Source organism: Bactrocera neohumeralis, chromosome 3 (genome assembly GCF_024586455.1).
Source record: "Bactrocera neohumeralis isolate Rockhampton chromosome 3, APGP_CSIRO_Bneo_wtdbg2-racon-allhic-juicebox.fasta_v2, whole genome shotgun sequence".
NCBI lineage: Eukaryota > Metazoa > Arthropoda > Insecta > Diptera > Tephritidae > Bactrocera > Bactrocera neohumeralis.
This window is the reverse complement of record NC_065920.1, coordinates 40,321,584-40,347,838: the sequence shown is the minus strand read 5'-3', so window position 1 is coordinate 40,347,838 and position 26,255 is coordinate 40,321,584. Positions and strand designations below refer to the sequence as shown.

The 26,255-nt window shown below is 38.5% G+C and overlaps 1 protein-coding gene across 2 annotated transcripts in view; it reads left to right on the top strand.

The window, feature by feature from the left end:
• Window positions 1-19,287: 19,287 nt before the first annotated feature.
• LOC126752530 (voltage-dependent calcium channel subunit alpha-2/delta-3) overlaps window positions 19,288-26,255 on the top strand; it is a 131,698-nt gene continuing 124,730 nt past the window's right edge. For both annotated transcript variants that reach the window (XM_050463411.1, XM_050463409.1), the window contains exon 1: window positions 19,288-19,919. The gene's annotated coding sequence lies outside the window, so the exon portion shown is untranslated. The remainder of the gene's footprint in view (window positions 19,920-26,255) is intronic.

The window sequence follows — 26,255 nt, the reverse complement described above, 5'->3', positions numbered from 1 at the left end:
TAAATGAACTTAGAGACCCTCATAATTCAACAAAGCTCTTTGAGCCTACCACAAATTTTTTGAAACGGCTAATATAAGTTTCGTCTATCTCGGCTCGTACTATTTCCGTTCGAGAAGATATTTAGCCTTACCGCACGGATGCCTATTGGACAACGTCCAGTAAGAACTCCTGCGATTGAATACGAATATCATGAGTCTTACTGAGAGCAAATGGTTTAGTGTTTCCTCAAAACCTTCCTCTCGAATACTCTTAAGGCCGACTAATCAGGCGATGACATCGAGGCATGGGCCTCTGCCCTATGTTGACGGACTTGTAGAGTTTGGTTTTTGTTCGTCGAGAGAGGACTTTACTTCTCAATTGCCTTCTCAGTCCAAAGTAGCACCTGTTGGTAAAAGTGATTCTTCGTTGGATTTCAAGGCTGATATTGTTATCGGTGTTGATGCTGGTTCCAAGTTAAACACAATTATCTTAACTCGATAAGTCCTAATATGCGATATTAAGGAGGCTTATAGCACGGTAATTGGTTCCGATTGAGGGTCCCCCTTTTTGTTAATTGGGGAGAGCACACTTAAGTTCCAATCATCCTACCATATCTTACAAAAAAGCTGTTGCATGCACCTTTTCAGTTATGTGCCGCCGTATTTGAGTAGCTCGGTCGGTAATCCATCGGCCTCTGCCGCTTTGTTGTTCTTCAGGCGTGTAATTGCTATTCGGACTTCATCGTAGTCGAGCAATAGAACATTTTTTTCATCGTCATCGATTGGGGAACCGAGTTCGCCATATCTTCATGCTCACGCATACAAAGAAGTGTGGCCTCTTGGTATACAGAGGCTAAAAGTGTATGCTCGTTTTGTATTTTCGCTCATCTTTTCACCTCTGATGGTGGTCCGAGTCGATGTTGGACAGAGGCGGGCGGAGCGCTAAAACACATACGTCAAGGACACGTGGAGACATATCGTTCATCTATCACAACATTATCGATTTGATTTCGAACTTTTCGATCCGAAGATAGCCAAGTGGCTTAATGAATTTTCTCCTGCTAGAATATGTTACTACAGACAGCCATATCAACTCCTTCGGATACGTTTCGCCATGGAGAGTGAATGTTTTTAACTGTTGAACCAATGACGCCTTCCTTGCCCACCCTGGCGTTAAAATCGCGCAGCACAATTTTGACTTCCTGGCGGGGACAGTTGTCATAAGCATGCCCCAGCCACTCATAACAAGCATCTTTGGTCATATCGATCTTCTCCTTAATCGGGGGTCAAAAGTGGGGTCTTTCACCCAAGCTGTTGTTTCTTTTCCATTGGGAGTGGTTTGTACATAGCGGATCACAAACTCAATTCACAAACTTGCTATGCGAGTAGTATTATATATATTTTTGAATGGTGTTGACATAATCTACAAAACGACGCTATGCATGATTAGTTTGGATATTGCGTTCAACAGTTATAAACGTGTAAACATGGAGTTCACTAACGTCGAAATTCGCGCAATTTTAAAGTTTTCCTTCGTTAAACGTTTCGACCCATTTTTGAAGCGGATGGTGACTGGCGACGAAAAATGGATTACATACGACAATATCAAGCGAAAACGGTCGTGGTCGAAAGCCGGTGAATCGTCCCAAACAGTGGCCAAGCCGAGATTGATGGCGAGGAAGGTTTTGTTGTGTGTTTGGTGGGATTGGAAGGGAATCATTCACTATGAGCTGCTCCCATATGGCCAGACGCTTAATTCTACCATCTACTGCGAACAACTGGACCGCTTGAAGCAGGCGATCGACCAGAAGCGTCCAGAATTGGCCAACTGGAAGAGTGTACAGTTCCACCAGGACAACGCCAGACCACACACTTCGTTGATGACCCGTCAAAAGCTACGGGAGCTGGGATGGGAGGTTTTATAGCATCCACCATATGGCTCGGACATAGCGCCACGTGATTACCACCTTTTCCTGTTCATGGCGAACGCCCTTGTTGGTGTAAAGATGAACTCAAAAGTACACTTAGTCTAACTTGTGATAAAGTGGCTGTCCGAGTATATTTCATATATGCACCTTTTACATATGTTGCGATACTTACATTAAAGAGGGGATTTCTACGATTCGCAGGGGGGTATTATACAAGTTGCAGTTATCCTATCTAGATGGAAACAAATTATCGACTGAAACGGCGCAGATTTAAACTAAACCCGATCTCTGTAACACTTTTTATAAAGCATTGAATAGAGAACAAAAAAGCGGAAGGGAGATATTTGAGAACCTAATACATACATATATTCACTGTACACTTAGTCTAACTAACTCGGCTCGAATTTAAAAAAAATATATGTAGTTTCTGATCGATTAGTGCCAAAGAGTAGAATATATATATATTCACATGCACCTTTACATATGTTGCGATACTTACATTAAAGATATCTTTAAAATTATTTAATTCATGCATTCACAGGTTAATATTAAGTTCGTTTATATTAGTACAAGTAGGAGTATAGTTATCCTATATCAACTGTATACTGTTAAGGGTTACATCTCTGCTATCTCTCTGACAATTAATTAGGTTATCAAAATAATGCAATTCATTTTGAGAGCATAAGCACCTGATGTTTGTTGATCGCTGTGTCCTAAACGGCGCAAGATATTAAACGCGGAACTAAACGACCATTTAGATTGGGCTACCATGTCACCCAGTTGTACATTAATAAACCAATATATGAATTGGAAAACGGTAAATGCGCTATTATTCTAACAGTTCCAGGTGATTCGAGATATATTCATATGTGTACCACAAGTATTTTTTTTTTAAATTTGAAGAAATTTAATTGAAAAAGAATTTAGTGAAAACCAAGCTGGGTGTTAGCTGAAAGCCCAATCGGCAACCAACAGCAATAAAAGCAAATAAAGTAGCAAATTGATATACAAACAAACAAACACAAGCACTAAACACACAAACAAATAATCGCTTCCAGCAAATCTAACCTGTTCCACGCACAGTTAAAAGGAAATATTTACACAAATACATATGTACATATGTATGAATTCACACAAATGTGTGCGTATAGCCAAGCACCTTGATATGTGTGTGTGCATGCAAATAAAAGCGCACAGCCGTTGGGAGGCTGCAACTGTGGAGCTTTCGGCGTTTTTCATTTTTTATCGCTGCTCATTCACTCGCTCGCTGCTGTCTCTTTCGCCTTTGCTTTAGCTAGATTTTTCACTTTTTATTTATTTTTGCTCTTATCTGCGATCGTTTACAGTAAATACACATTAAGCGCAACAAGTGTAATGTTTCTACGTATTTGTGGCGGCAGCAGGTGCGACAACAATGGTGCCACAACAATGCAAAAGCCAACGAGCAACAAGTGTTTGCCGCGATTGAGCTTTTTTCACATTTTCGTTTCTACAAGTATGTACGTAATGTGCTTTTGATTTACTTTTATTTTTACTTTTTTTTCAATTTCATTATTTTGATGTTTCCTTCGCATTTGTCTTCTTAATGCGTTTTTGTTGCTGTTTGTTAAAGTGCCTGTACAACAAAAGCGCTACAACTTGCTGTGGTTGATTAAATTTTACTGATAAAATTGCAGCATGCGACTAAATGCTGCGACAACATCAACAACAATAGCGTTACAAAAAAACATGAACATTTATTAGCATATACATTTGTATACTAATACATACATACATTTATATATGTACATATGAGCGAACTTCTGACTAACTTGAATACACATAGCAAGCTCATGCACCAAGCTGTCAGACTGACTATATGCGGGCAAGTTGGAACCATTCCTACAGTCTCCGTATATATTGCTTGGAACGTAGAACTACAGCATATAGTAATACAAACTGACCGATTAAGAGGTAAAAGACATGATTTTATATCCTTAATAAAAAAATAAGACAATAAAGCCGGAAAGTACTAATTGTTCCGAAAAGTGGGTAGTGTTCTGAATGAGCTTTAAAACAGCGAGCATCAAGACCGGAGCTAAGCGTGCTATAAAGGCTAGCAATAGCTCTGGAGCTGAAGCTGAAGCTGGAGGTGCTGTTAAGCAATCCGAATCCATCAACGTTATGCTCAGATTTCGGCTGGTAACCGAGTTAAATCAAGATAATACCATGCGACAACGAGAGAACCAGCTTTTCAAAGCCACTATAGCGAAAGTTGGAGAAGTATATTCTGGCACCAGTCGGCTGGGCGGCCGATAAGAAAGATATTATATCAAGATCAAGGACAAACGGCTGGTCTCCGGCTGCAATATATCAGCCGAGCCAGGTGCGGTTGATTGAAGCTTGAAATCTAAATTTGCTAACGGAGAGGTGGAAATTCGTAAAGGCTTTTGTAGACCCCACAGTGTAATCTGGCTTGGAGCTGAAAATTATTACGTTACAAATCATGTACTTTTCGACTAACAAATCCATTGAATAGCTGGCGCTAGGTGGCAGGTGATTAGCTGTCGATTCAAAAATTCAGCCGACGCTGCTAACTACCTAACTGCACATAATGAGATGGATGAGGTGGAGGAAGATCTCAGAGAGACCTCGACCGTTGCCAAAAGTATCGAGCAAAGTGAGTATTCATTGGGTTCTGTACTAGTGTACAAACTCTCAAAATTATATATTGAGAAAGAGCTGAGAAGTGTTCTCAGGAGGATGTGTACAAAACGCAAATGTGTCTTCTACAAATAAATCTTCACGATAGTAAAATAGCTTAGCTAAATCTAATTAATCGCGCGGTAACGGTGTATCCTGACTTCAACCCCATTGAGGAGCCATGTAGTAAGCAATCTTTCGGTCCGATATTACCGCCGAAACACTAATGGAAATGGTGTATTACAGGGGCAGTGTGGGAAGCGATGAATCAATTTCAGTATTTTTTGGAGATTCTTATAAGCTGAAGGGAGTCACTCTATTTCCTTTTGATACAGTCGCATTTACTATTTCTTCAAATATCTAAATTCAAGCTCATAGAAGCTGCTTTTATTCAGAATAACTTTGAAGTAGGATATTTGCCAAGTCGTTTATGTAATGCCATATTTATTACTTCGCGATGTCTTTTTTAAGGTGTTGGTGATTACAATGATAATTCCAGCATACCATCATCCTATTCTTTGATGTTGGTTTTTACATTTAAGAGCTCCTGTGACCTGTATTCCGAAATACTTTGAAAAGTGACTTGTAATGGGATTACAACCACATTCGTTAAGCGACATCATTATTCCGAAACCTGGTCATAAATAATGTCCTCTCTACTACAGGGTGAAAGACGATCTCGGACATTATATACATGAACAGGATACGGACAAGCAAAATAGATCGTTACTATACCAAAAAATAAGTTGACTTAAAAGTCTTCGATGGATTGCAGTAATTAGGTTCTGTTGAGATGGTATATTATATTCTAATCTTTAATCCGAAACGTCTGAACTAAACTTGAACGATTTGCGACGACCTTGGTACTATATTTGTAGGCATTGATATAATTATATTTTTGATTAAGTTTATAAAAATCAAAATTTTGACCAGTCTTTCGATCAATCTGGATTATCAGTTGCATCTGTTTTTTTTTTTTAGATTTTGGATTAGAGACAATTTTAAGCAGAACAATCTTTCTCAGACAACTTTTTTCGGAGCTCCTCCTGAAGACAAATGAGTCGAGAGAATCCAAAATTTTTCAAACTGAATCGGCAATTATTATAGTGCATGTAATAATATAAATATAATTTTTTATTTAATTATTAAATAGCAGGTCGCAAATCACAAAAAATGCATTTTGAGACTAGCAAGATAGTTAACTCCTTAAATTGGTCATTAGCAAATTTATTCGAATTTTTTACTACAACAAGCAACTGGCTGTCTTACCTTACAACAAAATTTATATTTTTCCATAAAGTTTGGGAGCATACTGGGTAAAGTAGCGAACAATTCGGTACGAACGTGCTTGCTGTGCTCAACTCTATAAAAAATCAGATGGTAACAAATCGGGGGATCGAGTTATATCTTTTGTCAGAAAAATCATGGTTCAATGATGGCTTTGTCGCCTACGCCAACGCAAACACTCACTTTCGCGTTTGTAATACACAAAACAGAGGGATAAACGAACCCCCATCACTCTCTCTTTCTTTGATGATTTCTCGTTCTTTATAAATATGCGTGTATGTATGTGTATCACAACCTGCCCACATAATATTTTTTCAACAGTTCAAATATAGTAGCGAGAGGGGTCCAGCTTATTTATAATAATAATTGCATTTTTACTATGGTTTATGTGTTTGCATGCGTGTGTGTGCTCAGTTCACCTTTCGACATCTCCTCCTGCCCTCAGCTACAGCACACACGTCCACACGTCCGCCTATACAGCTAATTAATGCCACTCAACGAACGACGAGCATCTGACACGCGGCCTCACCCCACACACAGCCCCTTTTTCACGCCTGACACAACTCACACACACACTTACACTCACTTTCGCACACATTCCCGCATTTGCATACATATATGACATACACTTGCTAAATACACACGCACATACATATGTACGTGTTTAAACAACGTTGCGGGCAGTTGTCCGATCACCTTTGCTGCTGTTCGCTTTAAGTGGCATAATTTATTGCATTTGACCTTTCGTGCAACGGCTTTTCATCATCCACTCGGCTCGGCTGAGCGCAGCTCATTATGGCGCGCAGCTACAAGTTTGACTACTATTTGTACTATAATACAATAATAGCAACAAAACACATACATATGCCTATGTGTATGTGTGCGCATTCAATTCCACTTGCACATTGTTGTGGCGTTGGCCAAGTTGGTAAAGGAATTTTTCCGAACGTTTAGCGAAAATGAAATAAAAAGTTGGCATCGCAGCGCTTAAATGCTTCATATCGAGCTTTTACCTACCACATCGGTTGGTTAATCATTTCGCGCTATTTATTGTTGAATTTACATGCACACGCATGCATACATACATACATACATACAAATATATGTATTTACATTTGCTTTAACATGCAAATTAATTGAGCACTAGTAAAACATGTTGCAATTTAATTTCATTGCAAACAGCGGCGAGCAATAGAGATCTTGTGATCTTTCGCAACTTGCGGGAATTTTTCATTTCATTGGATTTCCAGAAATCGCAGAACTTCGTTTGCATTGTCAGGGGAATATATCGGGTGATCCAAGTAGAGGTAATTTTTTCAATAGCACTTTTTTCTTGACAGATCACGCGAGACTTGTGTCAATTTTCCACATATCATACCATTTTTGGTCAGCATTGTTTGGCATTTCATCATGGAACACTTACGTTTGAACAAATTGAAAATACACGTCCTGTAAAGATTGTGTTTAGCGCGCTTCGCTCCACATATGATCAACTTAATAAGCCTGAGCGTACTATTCGCAACACAATTACCTAGACCCAGCATCATTATTGGATAATGTTCGACCGAATAGACCATTGTCCAGCACGCGGTGAAGAAAATAGTAGTCGTAGCTGAGAGTGTACACGAAGACCGTATTCAGCAATGAGGGCCATTTCTGGCTCAATGGGTATGTAAACAGGCAAAATTGTCTAATTTGGGACGAAAAGCAACATGAACAGATTCAAGAGCTGTCATTTCATTCAGAAAAAAACAACGGTTTGTTGTGGTTTGTGGGCTGGTGGAATCGTCGGTACGTATTTCTTCAAAAATGATGCTGGCGATAACGTAACCGTAGATGACGACCGCTATCGCACCATGATAACCGACTATTTGATGCGTCAAAATGAAACTCGTGAACTCGACGCCACTCCCACATCGCATCAATGAATGGATTTATTGAGTGGACACTTCGATGAGCAAATAATTTCACGTTTTGCGCCGGTCGATTGGCCACCAAAATCGTGTGACATCACACAATTAGACTTTTTCCTGTGGAGAATATGTAAAGGCTAAAGTCTATGCGGACAATCCCGCTTCGATCAGGCTTTGGATCAAAAGATCTCGTGTGTCATTCGGCGGTTTCAAGTCGAAATGCTCGAACGAGTCATCGAAAATTGAGATAAAAAGAGTTAATCTTCAAAAATTAAATGCCAAAAAATGTTCTTTCGAATGATAATAAACATTCCTCATTAAATTTGTAGTTACTGTATTTTTTCTTTAAAAAAGTTAGAAAGTTAAAGGACCCGGAAATAGAACACTCTTTACATAAGGATATTTATGTCAGTTTGCCTTAAATGTGAAAACTTGGCAACTGATCAATAGAATATCAAGATGCAACTACCTAGTAACATTCATTTGGATATCTCAAAAACTGACAAACAAAGTTTTATAATCCTTAGAAACCTCCGCCCTAAAAATTGCTGGGTCGAAACCGGTTTGAGATCCGCAGTCTCTTAGGCAAAGTTGTTCAGAATGATCTATAGAACATTTCCCCCATACGCAATTTTTCAGTTTTTTTGGCTCCCTGTAAATTGACTTGCTCCATTGTACAGCGCAATAGTAGATGATTCAAAAAGCTAAAGACTGGCAAATTTTTCATTATTTATTCAAAAATATTAAGGTTCGGCATGGAACTGATCTGGAATAACCTTCACAAATAAATTAGTTACCATAGAAGAGCTTGAACTTGATTTTGATATTTCAGTTCTTATGACAGCTATATGCTATAGTGGTCTATTATCGGCGGTTTCGCTAAATGACCATCTTCTTGAATAGAAGAGAACGTTGAGCAATTTTCAAATCGATACCTCAAGAGCTGAGGCATATATACAGATAGACGGACATGGATAAATCAACACAGATCGTCACGCGGACCATTAATAAATAGAGTCTCTCACTTTTCTCTATGGGTGTTATGAACTTTTTTACGAAGTCCTAAGTTCGATATACGATGTGATAAGTATGTATACATATGTGATATAAAACAGGCATAAGGTCGAGATTTAATGTAATGAGTACATAAGGAAAAGGTCAACTAGAAGGGATATGAGGCTTAGACCTTTCGTTTGTCTTTAGCGCTAAATAACATTATGCCTAAGAAAACATATTCAATTAATTATGTTAAACAATCACACATAGTTACCAAACTAAACGGTTTAAAGTCAGGTGAACGGCCACAGATCACTACTTATATCGGGTATACTGGGGTTAAGAAAGGCATCAACTGATCGCATTAGCTTTTTGTATTAATCAAGTATGCGCAGGAAACATGTTTCACTTAATTCTATGAAGATATTTTACACACTGACCTACATATTCAGCAAACAACTTTCGGTAAAAGATTCTATTTGACTTGCAATGATATGTCTCACATAATAACAGGTACTTTCTCAGAAGGTTCCATAAAGATTTCTTCACATCATATTTGAATGATATAGCTTTAGTGGTTTTGTTAGATATATGCAATAAGCATTTCAACGCATAGATACGAGATCTGTTCTAAAAATAAGGTGAATTTTAATTTTTCTGAAAAAAATTTTTATTTATTCGTCAATTTCTATTTTGTCGCCTACAAAGTAATCCCCCTCAGATAGAATATACTCGTACCTCGTACCATGCCCATGCCAAAGTTTCCCAAAAAATTGCATGACATGAGCCAACTGATATCCCGAAATCTTTAGCAACGATTTTCTTCTCTTTCTTAACATTTTCATCGGTTGTTGATGTGATGGGGGCTTAATCGCTGGTTCGGGTCCCTTCGTTTCGAGTCGTGCCCTATCGGTCTCGCTCTCACTCAGGATCTTCTTAGCCCATTCGATTTTTGCTGCCAGTCGACGGTCCGACTTCAGCTTTCTAGCTAAAGCTCCCCTGCTAATGCCCCCTGTGGATCCCTTCATAATTTTATCAGAAGTTCCTCTGCTGGTGCTAGCGATTCCGCCGTGCACGAAGGCTCCACCCTTAACTACCTCTTTTGCCGGCGGTTTTGCGCCGGCTCCCCCCATTCTGCCGCCTGATGAGAAGACTCCTACCGGGGTCCTTGTCTTCTCGCTGCAGCTACTCAGCGACGGTTTCGTCGCCACAGGAGCAGCAGCCCCGCCTGAGACGAGTCTGGGTGTCGATTTCAACATCCCTTCATCTCCATTCGTCGCCTCTCCGTCAATGTTAGTTTCTAACTTGTCCATGCTAAAAAGGTCCCCACTCAGAGCCGCTAGCCGTCCCCCGGAAGGTAGTCGCCTTTTATGGTCCCAAGGTTATCTCTGTGACGAGGCCAAGGCGAGGGTTGACATACGCCCTTATGAGGCAGTACGTTCAGAGCCGAACAGCGTAAGGAAGGAGTCCTCTCAACTTACACCTTCCACGCCAACTTAACGACGACGGGGAGGGGAACGTACTCTGACGCCTGCCATGGTTTTAACGGAACGGAGGCAGTTGCGACATTATCCCCGCAGCCATTTCTGATGGGTGTCACCCCATCATACTCAGGTGCCAGAATGTCGCCACCACCAGTCCAGGGTTCAACCAGATCCAAATAAGTTTAACCTACTCTAAAACCAGTTCAATGCTAAAGTCGTCTAGGAGTTGTAAGGCCCCAGGCCATTTAGCATTACCCAGGATGCACCAGCGTGGAGGCGACCTGCTCTACATCCCAACAAGAAGTGTACGAAAGCATAATAAGAAAACGCTTGGAGTTGGCAATCAAAAAGCTATCAGAAAGATAATACGACTTTATGAAACTCAGATCCGCCATTGATACACTAAACAATGTCGTTGGAACTGCAAAATACGCAGTAAGATGTGAAGATTGCTTTCAGTCCAGGAAATGGGTAAACATACTTAAGAATGGCTTTGCATGAAATAAGTATTTATGAACATTGTTGTGAAGTTTTTGAAAACATAAGACTAATATTCGAAATATTGAAGACACCAAAAGCTGCTATATTAAAAGTGAAATACAGTAAGGCTCGGTTTAAGGTCCTTTCTATAGGATCTGATGTGAGATGGAGTGCTAAAGAGACACCAACCACAAGCAGTGAAATTAATCGAACACGCGGATAGCCTTAAACTCCTAGATTGCCATGGAGTGGATATACGCTTTGTGCCAATGATTCTCCTCGATTGGCTTAGAACTGGCCGATCACAAGGCGGAATGCATGCTTATAAGCACTATGATAGTGAGATTACTTAACAACCACAACGGAAGTTATATTGGACCCAACGTTCAAATTTAATGACCACCCGGAGTACATTTCAAGTAAACAGAATAAAATCCTTATGATTTAGCAAGAATTATGTCAGCTGGCGAATTTTACTCTATAGATCCTTTCTCTATAGATTACATCATATGCTGGACCAATAAACGCAGTGTCGCATAATCAGTGATTGCCGAACAATATCTAGTAATGCTGCTGAAGGAAGTACATAATAGCCAGTATGCCGCCCATTGACATGCAAAAGAATTCGCGCGGGTTCTCAGAGCTTAAGGCAGCATTTACTATTACAGATTCCGTCACGACTTTAGTCCGTATTGTCCGACGAGTATTTGACAGGACTTCAATGTCTGCCCTCTGCTAAATGGAAATCTGTCAGCAAAGCACACCATAAAGGTGACTTAAAATGTCTTTTCAGTCAGGAGAGAATTGCGTGGGGAGTGATTAGTTCAGCATACTATGAGCTACTAGCACTGTGAGGGTAAAGAAAAATACGGAGCTAAACAAGTTATTCTCACAAATCTCTCGAATTTCGAGAGACATTTTTCGTTGAATTTAGCTGAAATCAATTAACAAACCTCTACATAAAAATACTTTAAATATCAGTAGTTTTTTATTACTAACTATAACATAAGAATAAGATGTTTCGAGACCTGAATTTGCGATACCCGCCTTTATTTGAGTCAAAATAAGAAATTAATACTATTTTTGAGCTCAATGGAACCGCTTCAAATCAAGCCTCTCTAGTTTGCAACACAACCGTTTTGCTTCCTCGGTTTAGATAGAGGTTTAACAGCAAAAAAGGCAAGTGACTCCATTGTCCGTGACGGTACTTCCAAAAAGCTAAAGTTAACGAAGCTGCTCTTATCTTCGGTGTTTTATTAAAACATTTGTTTAAGTATAACCTCCATTAGCGTGTGTAGTACAGGATATAGTACGACCGAAGTTAATAAAAATTAATATCCGAGAATTTCTGGTATACTTGTAAGGTTACAATTACGATTAGGCTGTCCTACAGATCAGTATTTACCGGCCATTTTTTTCCCAGACAGTCGAAACGAATACGAAGAATATCAGTCTTTCTTATTTAACAAAGGTGTTTATTTTATTATTTAGTCTTTGTAAAAACAGACCAAAGTTTTTGTGGTCAAATCTTAAAAATAGTTTTAATATCGATTATTGTCGCATTGTTAGGATCCATTTAGTTGATTTTACAATAGTAATAATAATAGTTGACCTTTTATTTTAGAAATTGATATGTACATACATTCTCACAGTCATTCATACCCAGGGTTATGTGTACCACCCTTGTGAATTTTTTTATTCCATAATTATTGATTGTCTAAAAATTTACATTGGTATCATTTAATGCTCATTATGTACAGAGAACGTTTAATATTATTAAATATTATTAAATATTAAACAGAGAACGTATAATATAGAGAAGGTTCAACTACGGACAAGCGTGTGAACTGTCAAGAGCTAACAAAATCCTATTAGTGGATTTCACCACTTTTGGCTCGGCAGGAGAAATTTTAACAGAAATGAGTGAACAGAGCTGAGAATTCAATGAAAATTATGCTCAGAAATATACACTGCTTTTACAGACGCATGTTGGCCTCTTGGCTTATATTTTTATACGTTTACATGCAATCATATCATTTGATAAGAATATCATTTTGCGAATTTTTGGAATTCATGCAAAAGTGATAATATTATTATAAAATTATGCAGTTTCCACAACAATATTTGTAGTTAACGTGCAAATTAAAGCTACCTTTTAGAAATATTTCTTATCTTTGATAATATTATATAATTTCGTATGCATGTACTTATATGTATGTATGTATGTATATGCATATATACATATATATGAAATATTATCGTAATATCCTAAAATCATAATATATTACAATAATAATACATGTATGTATGTAAATCACACCTCTTATCATTTCAAACTTTCATACGCATCTATCCTGCAGATATGTATGCAAGTACAAATCAATTTCAAATCAAAAAATTATCATTTATCAGAAATATAAAAAGGCGCGCGCTGCTCTATATTTACGTACACACATATGTATGTATGTGCGTATGGCATTCTCACACAAATAATATATGCGTACGCATGTAAATCAAAAAATACAAACATTCTTCTGGAAAAAAAACAATAGTCTCAAAAATCATCATACATACTTACAATATGAGTACACATGTAAATATGTGCGTATGACATTCCCACACAAACAATGCATACACAACATATATACTCACATGCGTTCACATGTGGATATGTCACCCGCAAAAATTACAAATATTGTTTTACAAAACCAACAATCGTTTGAAAAAGCATCAGAAACCAATATGGCAGCCAAATTGCCGACGTCAAAATTTATAGTAAATTACCCAACAACAAAATTTTCATTCATGAACGCAAACGTACTTTCAAAAAGCATATTCGATTCATTCATAAAAGCAGACGCCATTACATCTCCCCGAGCATGCCTTGCCTACAAGCGTCTTTTCGCGACGATTTCAAAAGCTAAAAATCATAAATTGAATATATTTCTGAAATGTATGAGAAGGAAAAAGTGACAACCCCGCAAATAGAAGTATTAAAAAATATTAAAATAAAATAGACAACATAGTTTATTTGTCGAATTTCAAGTCTATAAATTTTTCAAAGAAAATATTCAATATTCTTCTGATTTTTGTGTACAGTCAATCCCGGTTAAGTAGTACTCCGCTTAAATGAAAATCAAATCCCTCCCTCATCACTCATAACAGCCTATATTATATCTTGCTGCATCTCACGGTTTGTTTTTTTGAAATACATAGAAGTTATTGTTTTAAGGACCACTTGCTTAAGTATCCGCACTCGCTTATGTACCATATTATATTTTTATTTTTAACAAACTACAAATATCTGTATCTTTGAATGTGGCACATAACCGGGATTGACTGTATTTGTCAAGGAATGTGAAAAATATTTTGTAATTCTGAAATATTTTTTCGCAGCTGCGTCGATATGTATGCAAGCTCACACACAAACATACATATTTACGCTGGTTTGTAGGCGAAGCTGTACAGCGGCAAGGGAAGCGGTGACAATCGTTTGATTTTTTTTGGTACAGCTCGGATTTTCTACCAACAACACATTGACTTTTTGACAAAACGTGAAGTTCGGCCATTGGTTGTCCGTGACAACGGAGTTTATGTATGAAACAATGGGTGTATATATTTACACATAAAGTTGTGTGTAGACAAATTTACAAACATTATGCGAATGATTCTTTAAAATTTGTTTACATGAACACAAAATTACATACATACATATGTATGTGAATATGTGAACTTTATGCGTACGGTTTTTAAAATCTGTTTACATATACACATGATTATATGCATATGACTTTTAAGATTTTATCAAAACGGGATTTTATCAAAAAAAATGTTATCATTACGGGTATGGTTTTTAAAAATCTGTTTAGTATATGTACACATAATTACATCCATATGCGAATATGTGCGTCGGCTTGGTTTTCAAAACGTTATCAAAACCTCTAATGCCCAATACATATCTATGTATGTATGTAGGTATGTACATATGTATATTTATGTAGGTAATAATGGAAATATGACTTTATTATAAATTCCAACAGATTTAATGGAATTTATCATAAAATAGGTCAAATTGCACATACATATATACATATATACATACATACATACATATGTATGAGCTTTGTTATCAAATATATGGAGAATATCTATAAAATATAAACATAGTCGCTTGCGCATTGTAAATATGCGAATCTGTAAGCGTACATTTCTAAACATTGAAATTAGCATCATTTTTCTCATTTAACACTGAAAATGCTCAATTCTGCTATTTTCGACGCTCCTGTTAAATATTGGTGAAATCCGCTTATAGAAAAGAGTACCCCTCCAAAAAATGAAATATCGTAAGTTTGGCAACGCGGTGAACCTTCTCTATATTAAACGTTCTCTGGTTGAACCTTCTCTATATTAAACGTTCTCTGACTGCTCTCACAAATTTTTATGGTTCGACTGCCTTAGCTACCTTAGCAGTGTTCACAACCTATCTTAAAGCCGACTTGTTCTGGTCGGCAAGGCAGTTTGTGCACGGCATACAGAGTGACCCCAAACGTTTACTTATTATTTTAGTCACAAAATATTGTTTCAAATTAGCAAGTCACAAAACTTAAAAGAACTCGTGTCTGCATTTTTGACCATTTATTTATTTATATGTATGTACATACATAACCCTATATCTATCTCGATTAGTTTTTTTAGGTAAACAAAAGTATTAAACTCGCTATCAAAATGTTGCAAGAGTGTAAAAATGTATATATGGAAATAGAGTGATTTAGAATTTTTATGAAGATACATGTTGCTACCAAGCTTATATCATATTTAATGTAAAGTGTGTATGAATATTTAAGAGTTTGTCTTATCTCACAAGCCAATATTTTCGCCTTGAGCTCCATGTTACAATCATATTTAATTAATTCTTTATTTTATTTTGGATTTCATCAAATATATTTCGTAAGCATAGACGTCTGAATCCGGCACTCAAACAAGCACAAAAGTTCAAAAGTAGCGATTTAGTTGCCTACGCTGATAACACCTGCCACTATCAATTTCGAGCATACGAACCACAATTTTTACTAATTATAGAGATTGATAAGGTTATTAAAACTAATTAATGTACACAAAACAGTGCATCTGCTTATAACTTCTTTACATTAGGGACAACGGAGGTTTTTAATTTGTAAAATACTAAATAAAGGGAAAATTAAAAATATAAGTATAAATAAAAACATAAAACTTTGCGAATAAACAAGTAAGAAAGGGTTAAGCTCGTGTGTAATCGAACATTTTGTAATATAGGAATTGACTAGATACCTTGCTGAGGAAAGCAGTTAAGGGCACAACATGCCTATAAATACATATATATATGGCAGGTCGATCAATACTGTTTTGCACTCTGTATTGTCAGATATTGATATCATCGGCCTCAACACCTTTCTCCAGACTAGACAAGGAAGCAAAGCAAATGGGTCGGGAAGTGAACGAGGTCAAGACGAAATATCTTCTGTCATCAAACAAACAGTCGCCGCACTCGCGACTTGGCTCTCACGTCAACAGTCATAACTTTGAAGTCGTAGATAATTTCGTCTATCTTGGAAGCAGTGTAAACACCACCAATAATGTCAGCCTGGAAATCCAACGCAAGATAACTCTTGCCAGGTGCGACTTCGGACTGAGTAGGCAATTGAGAAGCAAAGTCCTCTCTCGACAAAAACCAAACTTTATAAGTCACTCATTACTCCCGTCCTGCTATATGGTGCAGAGGCCTGGACGATGACAACAACTGATGAGTCGACGTTGCGAGTTTTCGAAAGAAAAGTTCTGCGAAAAATGAATGGTCCTTTGCTCGCTGGCCACGGCGAATATCGCATTCGATGGAACGATGAGCTGTACGAGATATATGACGACATTGACATAGTTCAGCGAATTAAAAGACAGTGGCTTCGCTGGCTAGGTCACGTTGTCCGGATGGACGAAAACACTCCAGCTCTGAAAGTATTCGACGCAGTACCCGCCGGGGGAAGTAGAGCAAGAGGAAGACCTCCACTCCGTTGGAAGGACCAGGTGGAGAAGGACCTGGCTTCACTTGGAATATTCAATTGGCGCCACATAGCGAAAAGAAGAAACGACTGGGACGCTGTTGTTAACTCGGCTATAATCGCGTAAACGCCAATAAAGAAGAAGAATCACGGAGGCCTAAGGAGAAATAGTCGAAACTGATATAACTGGTTTCAAGAAATTTGTGATAGGCTTAAAGCACTTCGTCGAATTTTAAAGATTTTTCTGATCATTAAGTGAAAACTGAGATCCTTGTTGGCGATTGTAACAGGGTCTTTAACTGAATGTAATGGCTCCCACATTGGCTGATATAGGTGGCATAAAGTCAACTGGACGTTTGAAAATCTTTATATTAGGTATATGGTGGCTACAAAAGTAGTCACTCGATTCAACTCATTTTTGACAAATGGATTTCTGGGGACTTGATTTTGACAATTTTTAAACTAGAGATGGATGGATAGAAATTTATACCTTAAAGCAATTTGTATACTCGAAAATAGAAAAACCGGATGGAAGTTAAAGTTGTGTTATATGGGAAGTAGGCGTGGTTGTGATCCGATTGTGATCATTGTAGGTTCGTCAAGATAATGTTATATACCTAATTTTGTTGAATCAGGTCGTGTATGTCCGGAAGGTTATGTGATTTTACCTAAATGTAGGCGTTACCACATTCATAGTCTAATTTTAACATCGGCTCCCTTAAAAGCCCTCTCGTACCATCTTGGGTGCGAGAAAATTGTATTAATCAAATTTCTTTATTTTCGCCTGAATAGTTTGGGAGATATGTACATGAGGCCACGGCTATTTTATAAAAAATGTGAGCTCACAGTTGTGCCCTGCTACTGCAATCTCCTAAAAGCAATATTTAAATTTGCCGCCATTTCAAAATTTGTTGACAGTTGACAATGTTTAAACACTGTACCGCCCATATTTTGTATGAAGTTTTCGAACTGCTTTCATTATTTTTGAAATATTGTTGTATAGGCACAGTACAAAATTTTCCCGTGCCAGTAAGACAAAGAAGAAAACCGCTAGCGCATCAATTGAGGTTGACCGAAATCAGTCCCTCACACGTTCTGAAGCGTTAGGCATATCTGTGACGTCGTTGTGGCGAATTTTGCGAAAAGATCTTGGCCTACATCTTTACAAGATCAAATTGACGCAAGAACTGAAGCCGCTTGACCACCAGAATCGTCGTATGTTCGTGAATTGGACTAAGCAACAACTTGAAAATTATCCAGATTTTCATCGAAAAATCATCTTCAGCGATGAGGCTCATTTCTGGCTGAATGGCTTCGTCAATTAGCAAAATATGCGTTATTGGTCAGGCAACTATAAACACGTACTCCATGAGTTACCTCTGCATCTAGAAAAAATTACGGTTAGGTGCGGTTTATGGGTCGGCGGGCCGTACTTCTTCCGTGATGATCAAGACTGGCACGCTCAATGATAACCGAATATTTTTTGGTCCGAATTGCATTATATGGACTTAGACTATATGTGGTTCCAACAGGATGGCGCCACAAGCCACACAGCGAATGTGACAATCGATTTATTGAAAACTTAGTTTGGTGAACGTGTTATCTTACGAAATGGTCCAGTCAATTGGCCGCTTCGGTCGTGCGATTTGACGCCGTTAGATTGTTTCGTGTGAGGCTAAGTCAAGTCTATGGTTCATGCCAACAAGCCAGCGACAATTGATGGACTTCCTACAAATATCGAACATGAAATTGCCGCACTATCGGCCGATTTAAGCTTGAAAACCGTCGAAAATTGCGTTCAGCGTTTGAACTTCTGCAAACGTGCCCGTGGTGGTCCTGTAAAAGAAATCGATTTCCATTCATAATGGCATCGAATGTACTTTCACAGAAATAAATAATTTCATTGATATGCCAAACCGTTTTTGTAGCACCCTTTATATGGAATCTTAGGTAGTTCTTGTACCGATTTCATCTATTTTCGGCATTAAATTATACTGTAACCGATATTACCCGCTCTCTTCATTTTCTAAAACTTCTTCGATATTGTTTTTTTAGCATTAAATTAAATTTTCATTATTCTGCACAACTTTTATGATTTAAATTATTCTAAAGTTTAGAGCGTATAAAAATTAATAATTAAAATTATTTGAATAACAATAATTAAAATATAGGAAATATCAACACTGGTAACTCATATTCGAAAATATTTATCTTTTAAACCGGATGCGTACTTAAGAGTTGCATTCGTCGACTTCGAATACCAAAAGTAATCTGTGCTCATTCAAGAGCCAATGCTCTCCACCATTGTCTTTCTGGGTGGGCAAAATCGAGCGAACTAGTTCGTTTTACAGCGCCGTTTGTGTTGCGGAATTCGACTAACGGTGCATGTGTGTTGCAAACGGTTTGTGTGAGGGTGAGCGCCCACGGCGAGTGACGAATGCATTGAATGCGAATTTATGCCACACAGCAGCGTAATGCGATTCTCATTTAGTACGGTGCGTAAACCCCTCGCGAATGGAAGCCTTTTCGAACTGAGGCGCTGGTCAAACGCAGTGAACGTGACACCTAAGCACATAGCATACCACTACAGCACAGCAAAGCACAACCAAGTGAGTTTTTTTTTAATGGTGAAGAGGAAAAATTAAATTTCACGCTAGTTGAATAAAAGATTGTGAAAAGGCCGAAAGCAATGCATGGAAACGCATTGGAAATGTGCAACGAAGTGAGTTTTAGCCGATTTTCAGCACGAAAAAGTGTGGAAGGGTAGTGAAATTCGGTTTGAAAACGTCTAACTTTTTTCGGCATTTGCTCGCCTTGGCTTTGGTTTGGTAAAGCGTGTAGTAGAGGAATTTCATACTTACAAAATTGCAATACTTTTGTGCTGGACTTTTCGAAATCACCAAGAAATGTGAAACGAGTGTGAAAAGTGAATTGTATATTGGAAAAACGAAAGGAATGAAATTAAATTTCTAAAGCGAAATTCATTTAACAAAACAGCGAAAAAAATTTGGGCAGAAATACGAATGTGTGTGTGTGAAGCATGGAAAAGGCCATTAATTTTCGAAATAAATATCTTTCGGCAGTGATGTGAATACATATGAAAATTTATGTGCGGAAATTTTGCTGGAGCATTGAATTGTAAGTCGTTTTCGTCGTTTCATATATATTTCATACATATCGTTTCATTTCTTTTACTCGGCTGCTGCTGCTGCTGCAGTGCAGCCCCACAATGCCGAATGAGAAAATCTCTGTACACCACAATTTCTTATGTGTCGGGCGAGCAAAGCAATGTTTTCGGGTTGGCAGGCAACAAAGCCAAGGGAACGGACACGTACACATACACATTCATACAAGCGTAAGTGTGTTTGCGAGTTAAACCCAACACGACATACTCGACTTCGTCTACGCTGGCTTCTTTTCGTAAGCGCCAAACCGCGACCCCGCCGTTAGTCAGGCGTTGTTTGTGAGCCGAACGGCCGGTGGGGGTATGCTTGCAAGGGGCTGGTGCTGGCAGGTGTCCCATTAAGGACAGAGGCGCGCCGCTTAGTGCCGACAGTGTACAAGCGACAAATACACGCACACAGGCATACACACACACACGCGCGTAGAGCTACATAAACAATTCGTAATATATTGACTGTGGGATGGGTTGTACGCTTCAACCCCCAAGAGCTGAAAACATTGATAGGGAGCAAGCATGAGGCGAAAAAGTACGCGTTCAATGAAAAACATTCGAAATTTGACATTTTCGAATATTTCACAGAAATTCGGCGAAAACGGAAGTAAACTGTTTTGGCATGCGGATTTTCGGAGCTGCAGAGGCGCAACGGTCAAATTAAAAGCGAGTAATGTGTTGAGAGCGGATACATGATGGCGAGAGCGCATACGAAATAATGGGAGCGAATGCATAATGAGCGTGATGCAGTTGAGCGCGCGCAAGCACGTGAGCGAATTTAGGTGTGCAGCAAGAGAGACAGAAGAAAGAAAGCAATTCACAGTTAGCGTTAGTGTGAGTGAGACGATAATTGCATGCAAATATTTTTACTACACATTGCAGGAGAGCGCAATGTTTTCTACCAATGAGAGCGCTTACATAGGAGAGCACGTACAATGTGTCCTTACGTGCGAGAGCACAGACTTGTGAGTGTTCTGACGAGCGTGTGTCCTTACGCGCGAGAGTACATGCGAGCGCTGCGCTCCGAGAGTGCGCACTTTGGAGTGGGAGTCAATGCAGGCACACACACACACACACAGCCAAAGTTAAGTGTGCGTAAAGGCGCGCGTTCGGCCAAGCTCGATACTTACTTACTTACTACTGAATGAGAGTTGCATTATAATTGATTTCATGCTTTGACATTTCAAGGATTAAAAAAGGAGTCGACAATGTGCATATGTGACGATGTCACGAATAAATGCGTCGGGCGTGTGTGTGCATGAGTGCGTATTACATATTGCCTCTGTGGGTAATAATTTACGGAATAAAATAAAGATATTTTATTTTAATGGCGCTGAAGCTGTTGCTTCGTTCACACCAAACGTACCGAAAAGGCAGTGTTAAGCGTGAAAGCGGCTGGCGGGTAGCGACATGGAGTGGCATACGCAATGCTGTGGTCCACGGAGGAAATTGTGTGCGAAGTGTGTTGGGTATGGCAGAGTGTGGCGATGTGGCAAACTGGCAAACTGGCAAACAGTTTTCGGGTTAGGTTGGGCGCACAAACACATAGACACAGCAAGGTCGCCTAGAAGCATTGCTATTTGGGCGAGCAGATGTGCCCAGAAGTGCGCCTCCTACCAACGACTAACGGGAGTTTTTGTGCTTGCTGCCACTAGATGTGGCATTAACGTTGATGCGGGGTGTTGTGGGGGGCCGGAGTGTGCATATGTATCTAAAAGGCGCTGCAAAACAAAGCGCCAAAATGTAATAAGAATCAACTGTCCATTTGTGGGCGCAAACATACGCTTATTATATAAATTATTATGCTCTTACAATAACAACAACAACAACAGTGACATTAGGGAGAAGGCAGAGAATGGGAGTGTAGTGTGCACGTAACTGTTGTTGTAGTTGTACTGCTACTATGAATGCCAATACTAACAAAAGCAACAACAAAAACGTACGTTAGCACGCACCATCACTAGCCGCACCACTACAATTACCGTTACGCACTTGCGACCATATGCGCCATTTCGACAATACTCAACTACTACACTGACACCACTACAAATACAAACTTTAACTACTACTACTACTGCTACTACTATAACTACAACTACAACAACAACACACACTACTACAACTACTTCCACACACTATATACAACTAAATACATGAATGTGCTTACATATATATGTACATATAATACAAACTAACAACGACCGACCGAGGACAACTGCCATTATGTAGTACGAGTACGTTACAATAACGGTTTATCGTAGTACTCATCTGCAAAAGTGGCGATGCTGCCGTATTCAAACAATATGGCCAAGTTTTTGACGATATGAACGACCTGAAGGATGGATGGACAATCGAATGCACACACACACTCACACATATAGAAATATATTTCTATGTATATATTGGTGTTTGTGTGGGTTTGTGTGCGCTTGTGGCCGATATAAGTCCAACATAATGACAGTTATAAATTTTTTCCCGCTTCCGCTCATGCACACATTCACACATGACATTCAAACACTCATGTATACTTACACTCACTCATACATCCTTACATTCACGCACATACATATGTATGTATATACACAGCGTGTAGAAAAAAATCCAAAGCTTCTCGCTTTTCGATAACTTTTCATGCGGTTTTGGTTTCTTCGCCCATTTTTGTCGTCGTTTTCCTTCGTATTGTCTTAGCTGCTGCCGCTACTCCGCCTTGCTTCGTTGACTGGCATCTTCAATGGTGGTTTCCAGTTTTGCCAACTTTTCGCTGTGACTTTTTTTCAACCGCCTCAAAGTGCCAAAGTAAAAAAGTTTCATTGCACCTGAAATATTTTCGACTGTGGCCGTTTTATGGCGCCGCAAACCGCAAAACGGAAGTAATATGGCATTGTTTTTGTTGTTCGTAAATAATTTCTATTAAATCCCTTTGCTTGCGCTGCCTATTATTATCCATTGGCAGCAACTTTTCTTGAATTATCATTTTTGTGTTTATGCGTTTTGAATATATTTACCGCTTTACTGTAAATTTAGTTCGCATTTTGTGCTTGCGCTTCTTCAATTGTTTTGCTTCCGCTTTGAACACACACTATACATACACACATATACATACATACATACAATGCATGTTCGTACTATCTATGCGCTGCTCCTTCGAGAGTGTCCTTCGTGGTACAATGAACATTAACTTGCTATAACAACAAAAACTACAAGCACATAGTTGCGCACAATGATAGTTACAACAATAGCAACAATCATACGAATATTATATATAAAGTTGTTTTTATATGCTATTGCTGTTTGTGCTGTTTTTGCTTTTTGTTTGTTGTTTGTGTTTCAATTAAAACTTAAATTTCCCCAAGCAACTGAATGGAAATTGTGTGTGCGCCAGCATAGCGTAAGCGAGGTACTCAAGGTGGCCACCACGGCTCTCAGTTTGTTGAGGTTGGTCCAGTTGGTTATTGGTGTTGTTGTTGGCTGCAGCTTGCCATGCCATTTGGGATATGCTTTGTGTAAAATATTCTTATGAAAATAGATTTAAAGCTTTTCGTTTTATAACATCTTGCAGTTTCTCTTTTTTGTGTTTGCGTTTGCATTGTGTGATTCCTCGATCATTTTCTTGCGGGATTTAGTTCGAAGGCTTGTGTATATGTGGTGGTGTGGTTTGTTGCTTTTGTTTTTGATTTTCATATTATTTCTTATACAGATATCTGTTTCAGTTGGAATGGCGAAACGAGTAGTACTCCCTAAAACAAACCCTTTGGTTCAGCCCAAATTTTTAGAAATTTTGATAGGCTATTAGCAATCTTACCAGGATATTTAAAAATAAGATTGAAAATGAAATTGATTTTTTCATTGCTTTGGAGCTTCTTAAGGAATAGTCTCATAATTTTACCTTTCTAAATAAATCTACACTGGATTGCTTTAGGGGTTAGGGGTAGTTAGAATTTTCAAAAAATTAATTTTTTTTTGCATTTTCGTTAAGTGTAATATATTAAAAATATTCCCTGAGAATTTCACGTTGATCCGATAATTAGTTTTTGAGTTATTCGACAAATAACAAAGAGAGCTCGGGCACTTCAAAGCGCTACTGTGAAACTTTAAACGCGTTTTTCTCAACACTATGTTTTTTGAACCGGTGGCAACTGTAACTCGAAACCCGTACAGAATGCATAATAAACTCGGGCCTGATCGAAGGATTTTTATTTTTTCGAAAATTTCGATTTTTTAAGACCAATCAACAGTTATTTTTTCGCAAAAATTTAGAAAAAAATTTCCTGAGGCCGCCATTTTGTTAATTAAAAAAAAAAAAAAATCCTTCGATCAGGCCCAGGATTATCTATTTATAAAACTAATTTTTTTTGTCCGATTGATTTTAGATGAATCTCCAAGGACTTATGCTTGTCACCGCAAGTACCTTTTTTTGGAACAGGGTCAACACAAACAACTATAACTTTGGAAATTAATTTTTTTTTGAAATTTTCGTGACTTCAAGTCAACACATCCTATAATAATGCCATATTATAGGAAGTGTTGACTTGAAGTCACGAAAATTTCAAATAAAAAAAAAACTCTACTTTTGTAGAATAACATGATTTAATGCAAAAAAAAAATACTGAAAACTCTAATTTTTTCGTGCCTCTGACTACCCCTAACCCCTTAAGTACAATCTCCAATAATAGTTATGTTATAGCCAGCTAACTGAGCAGCTGTTAAGTCTACTATCGACTTTCTCAGACTCTGTCTATTCTACAAGCGGAGTCTTAAGTCGAGAGTACTTCTTCGAATGTCCACGGCACTCAACATGGCTAACTCCACTTAAAAGATGACCGCCTCATTTTAAGGTAATCCTTCTCGCCCTGATCCGTCTTTCGGAAATTTAATGGGGTAGCGTTTTCGTATGGTAACTAGACGTAATAGATGCCGTTGACTACTCCATCAACCGTTTTTGATCAGTTATACGTTCTAACACATTTCCACCAAAGTTTCACGTAATGAAAATCACTATCTCGAAACCGGTTATATCTTCAAATGCCAGCAGTTACTTTACGATTTACATGCCATTTACATTTAGCTGGCCTTTTTGAAGTTACAAGCTATTATATTTCATCATTTTCGATTCTTATGAGACTAGGTGGCTTGCTAGTGTTGCTAAGAATACGTTCACACACTTACTGCTTTATCGGTGGTGGCTAAATAAAATACAGAATGTGACAGGAAAGCGTCATCAAAAGGGGGGTTTCTCATACGAGGCTGTTTTGTCTTTTTCATTGGTACTGATTTTTACGTGGCGGGTCCCAAAACCAGCGCACAACCCTATGTAGGGGATGTTTCGCCTTCTCACATTAGCTCGCCTTCGAACGGCTGTCCTTAGGCTACCCAGACTTGGTCAAAGACCGGAAGTAGTGAGCTGCTTGAGCCATGTAAAAGAATCGTTTCTGGCCACTCCCAAGTGAATGGCGATCAGAGCACTTTCCTCATTTTGCGTGAATATACACATGACTCCATATATAGCAGAGGAAGAGGAAGACCTCCACTCCGTTGGAAGGACCAAGTGGAGAAGGACCTGGCTTCGCTTGGAATAAATTGGCGCCAAGTAGCGAAAAGAAGAAACGACTGGGGCGCTGTTGTTAACTCGGCTATAATCGCGTAAGCGGTGTCTACGCCAATTAAGAAGAAGAAGACAGGAAAGCGAATTCAGAGAATTGTTCGACTCTAATTGGCAAACTCGTGTGAATGCAATAAATGACATAATCCGAGAATTTTTGGATAATGAGCGACAACAAAGTGCGTTTGCGAACGCAGTCTAAGCCAGCTGCATTTGTCATTATATTATCAATGAATTCGCTTAGCTTTGATCAATATCGCACTCAGAGTTTATTTGTTCTTGAGTGGAGTCATACTATTTTGAGCAAATAACAGTAAGACTTTGTTCATAATTTTAAAAATCATAATTAATTCTTCAAAATCTATGTCGTCCCTTTCAAAGTAATCCCCCTTGGTCACAATACACTTTTGGCACTCGATTTTCCAATCCTCTTGATTTTTGACCTGACGTGCTTTTTTGGCTTCGATTCACCATTGCCACGAGATTATTCTGATTGTCTGCTTCCGGGTGGAATGCATAGATCCAAAACTCATCGCCAAAAAATTGGGTGATTTTGGAACTAATAGTGCTTTCCCTTTTTTTTAGGCTCAAATGATCTTCAAAAATGTGTTTTACTGATCCTTTCAATATTCCAAAGATGTCAGTAAGATCTCTGACCTAGACGTGGTTCGTCGTCAATGACCTTTTTTTGAACGTCGTC